The following is a 4778-nucleotide window of genomic DNA, read 5'->3' on the forward strand; positions in this document are numbered from 1 at the left end:
TAGACTATAACCTTTCTAGGACCCCAACACAAGTTGTCTTGTGTTTAGATTTTAAAACATGCACTTCACCTATCCTTAGGTGATTACCAAAAAAAAAAAAAAAACAATACATAATGGAAGGCACGAAGCCAAAATGGATCATTAATCTCTTAAACCCTCCAAGTCTTCAAAATCTCGTCAAAGTTTTGGGTTCTAAATAGTGTGAACACGTGCAAACTGGAAGAGTGAATGCCTGTACCCTGAGTTTTCTGTCTAAGGCTAGAGTGTTCGTACAAATCCACATAATCGGACCAGTCACTCTTACCTGGGAACTCTTGGGGTGAGTGTTCACTTATAGGCGAGCATGTCTTCGCGAAGCATTATTTTTGACCCATTTACTTTGATTAGCTGCTGTGTGTCGTTTGTCTGCTTTGTGATACGGACGAATGACCACCATCTTTGCTTTTGTTGATTTCTGTTTCATCTCATTCTTTTCATCTAACCTTCTCACCCGTCTCCTCTCATGTTTCCTCTTTTTAGAATGCCTCCTCGACGCGAAAATCCGCTACCAAATGCCGAACTGGCGGAAATCATCGCGCAGCAGATGGCTGCTGCGTTCCCAAATCTTATTGCTCAGTTGAACCAAGCTAACAACAACAACGCTCCGTGCAATTTCAAGAGTTTTAACTCGGCTAAACCGCTCAAGTTTAGTGGTTCTGAGGGAGCAACTGGGCTTCTTCAATGGTTCGAGAGCATTGAGAATACTTTTCGTCACGTTCAGTGTCCTGATAATCGCAAAGTCGAGTTTGCTTCCAGTGTGTTTCAGAAGAGGGCGCTTACATGGTGGAACGGGGTTACGAGAGACCGTGGTGCAGAAGTTGCTCTAGCACAAACATGGGCTGAACTTAGGACTCTTATGATGAGGGAGTTTTGTCCTCGTCATGAACTGCGAGCCTTGGAAAGGGAGTTTGATGACTTGAAACAGGATAGTGGCGAGCATCGGGCATATACTGATAGGTATGAGGAGCTGAGTTTGTTGTGCCCAACAATGGTTACCCCACTCGATAAGGCTATCGAAAGGTACATCGATGGTCTACCTGACTCAGTGCAAGACATCGTTACTGGTAGTATGTCACACCCCGACCACGTAAAACAACAAATCGTGGCGGAAACGTCGGGGAGTGTTGTAACAGAATTATTGTTTCACAACCATGGTAATTAAAAGTTATGTTTTATTCATCAAGCAAAGAGTTACATAGTCTTAAATTAACTGAAACAAAGTGTTCATCACATAATTAAACTAGTTCCATCTTTATTTTAGTCTCTAAGGCATAGGTCCGCCCTAGTGTGTCACGAACATCCTAAGCAACGGCTCCTGAAAACACATGTGAAAATAGGTACGTCAGCATAAAAATGCCTGTGAGATACATAGGTTTTATGAAAATTGGATTCATGACTTAAGTTTTAAGAAAATGTTTAATAAAATTTTGTCATGAACCTTGTAAATTGTTTTGTTTCGTAAATTATTTGAAAAGCGATAAGATCAGAAGGTGTGTATAAATGGAAGAATAATATATGGTTAAATGAATAACCAAGTAGTATGAGTTTGTATAAAATAGACTACTTTGTAAACCAAAGTCTTAAAATATGTTGTTGTGTAAAATGTACAAGTCCAAAAGTAGTCAACAAATGTTATGTATGGTAAAAGTGTAGTCACATAAACCAAATGTAAAGATGTACAAAACAAGGTACTTTGAATATATCAAAAGTTATGTTTTGCAAAGTAAAAGCATGTTTTATTGATAATAACATTTATGTGGTAAGTTAAACGCATACATTCAAGCCTTGAGACAGACGGATAACCCTAAGTCAAGGTTATCAAAAGAAATGTTTTCGGATTCGGTCATTCCTTACACCCAAACAAACCTAGGATGTCAGGAACGGGATTTGTCAAGTCCTATGGTACCATTACTTACTACCGAGCGGCGTAGCTAATGTTAATGAACGTATATAAGTCCCGTTTGTACAACCCAAATGTTATACCAAATGTAAGCATGTTATATGAAAACAATGTACTAAGTATGCTAAGTCAACATACAAAGCAGAAAAGTCATGTAAATCAATGTGCTAGCATGCTCAGTCAACATACATAGCAGAAATGTAAAGTAAACAATATACTAAGTATGTCAAGTAAACATACATAGCAAAACAATGTAATGTAAATTATGTACTATAAGTGTACTAATGAACATAGCAAGTATATGACATGAAAAACAGTAAAGCATGAAAATAACAAGTAGGCACATGTGTTTCACCCCAAAACATTTGGAAAACAGTAAAAGAGGGGTCTATGTACTCACAGTAGTGCGTCTTGAATCGAATCTCAAACCCTGTCCGCTACACGACAACCTACAACGTACTAATGTCTATTAGACGAACGGGTCGTGCCTTGGCTTAGAGTTTAGTATTTTGGGTCACGTTTCTTATATTGTTCCGTGTGGTAATTATTTGTTAAAATAGTTAATGTTTTAACTTAATCATATGACATGTTGGGATATTTGTTCATTCAATGCTCTAGTAAACTTTTGTCTAGAATATATTTACTAAGTGTTGGATTTTCGGAAAAATTTCGGCAGAGTATCCTCTGTAAATAGAGGTGTCCATGCTTTAATAGCATATCATTTTCTTTTATATAAAACCAATAGTTCATTTTCAATCACCAAACCGACATATCGACAAACGAAACGTTGCATACTTCATTTCAGCTTTATAACTCGAAACCGGACTGTTTTCGAGGATTTTTATAAAATAGTTAGCCTTTTCTAAAAATCACCAAATTTTTACAGAATATGACATATGTTCCAAAATTTATTGTGTAAAAATATCAAAGTCCAATTCGTTACCCATATTTTATAAAAAATCATTTTCTCGACTGCAATCAGATTTGCTACCTTCTGATCGCAGTTTACGGAAATATTCGCTAAAAATCAACCGTAAGTCCGTTTGACGAAATTCCAGTTGGAGGGTCGTCCTGACAACGGTGTCCATCTACTGTAAAAATTTCATGGGTTGATTTTATTCAGGTTTTAAGTTGTGACTCCGAAAATTTCATACTTTTTCTGCAATAAAAATGCAGCTTGAGCTGCTGTCCAAAAATAACCTTTTAAAAATAGTAAACGGTCTCGAAAAATTATGATTCCAGTGCCATTTGCTTAGTTATTCCAAAACACTCATTTTAGGCTTTAGAAATTCCGTTTTTCGACTTAAAATGACCCCGTTACAGCCTGTTGAAGTTGGCTGGAAATCCAACTCAGCAAGCTGTTTGAGTTTTTGTGTGTGAAAAACAATCAACAATCGAACAAGAATCGAAGTGAGACAAGAGTATGAATGAACTTACTACTAGCACAAGGCTAGGGTAGAAATTCTAGTGAAGATGATGGTGAGAAAGATGATGAACAAGACTAGAACAAAGCTCCTTTGAATGCCCTTCAACTTGCAACCTCCATGGATCACCTTCAAAGCTTTGAATGAAGAACAAGTCTTGAAGATTTGAAGGTAGAGAGAGAGAGAGAGAGATGGGGCACGATTTTGAGGAGAGAGGGAGAGAAGGGAGGTTGAGTGCAAGTATTGTGTGGAGTATGGTGGGTATATATAGGCAAAAATCTAGACAAGAATCTTACAACTTCCAAGGAAATCACATAGAATCCAAGAAAGATCAATTATAATCAAAACAAATCTTGGCAAAATATTTGGTGGGGTCCACCTACTTGTGACCGAAATTTATATGGGGGAGGGACCAAAGTGTAAATTTTTATACAACCATGTCATAAGTAGGCTAAAACGGGTGTTTAACTAGATACCGGGTATTTTATCTAGCGTTTAAACCCCGGTTTATGGTGTTCTAATTTATTTTTATTATTATACAAAAATAAACCTGCCAAAATATTGTTGGAATAAAATTTCAGTTGCCAAGACTGGCTGCGTTGTCTGCGTTTTGCAGTAGAAGCACTGTGTCGCGCAGAAACACGCGGTACGCGCTTAAACTTGAAAAATTAGTGTTTTTAGGCGTTTTAATTTATTTTTCAACACGGACCTGATAAAAATAAAATTTTTAATCATAACAGAATATTTTTTGAAATTTAAATATTATCCGGGCGGTCACCAGCGTTAGTTTCGCAGTTTTGTCGTAAATAGTCCTTTAGTTCAAATGAACATGTTTTTGCCATACAGATTCCTTTGGAACTCATTTCTAAGTTATGTAAAGGATATTTAAGGTATGTTAAGCTTACGTCATAGTTCCGGAGTGTACGTTGTGTTAAACTGATTGCGTTTATGCACCAGTTTTGCATATAATTCTCTAGAAAGCGATTTAAAGCTTGAAATCGGAGTCGAATCAAATTGTAAAATCATCAAACATAAATGCACACATAATAACACCAAAGCACATTGTTTTATTGATAATTCACATTGTTTTACATTATACGACGCTTACAGAACACTGTTGTCACATAGTAACCCTACCACAGTCCGTTCGGTTTGACCAATGCTCCTGCTGTTTTCATGGACTTGATGAATAGGGTTTGCAAGCCTTATTTGGATAAGTTCATCATCGTTTTTATTGATGACATCTTGATATACTCCAAGACGCAAGCTGATCATGAGCAACATCTTCGTCTTACACTCGAACTCCTAAAGAAAGAGCAACTTTTTGCCAAATTCTCCAAGTGCGAATTTTGGCTTAAGGAAGTTCAATTTTTGGGGCATATTGTCGACGAACAAGGTATTCATGTAGATCCCTC

Source organism: Helianthus annuus, chromosome 12, assembly GCF_002127325.2.
Source record: "Helianthus annuus cultivar XRQ/B chromosome 12, HanXRQr2.0-SUNRISE, whole genome shotgun sequence".
NCBI classification, from domain to species: domain Eukaryota; kingdom Viridiplantae; phylum Streptophyta; class Magnoliopsida; order Asterales; family Asteraceae; genus Helianthus; species Helianthus annuus.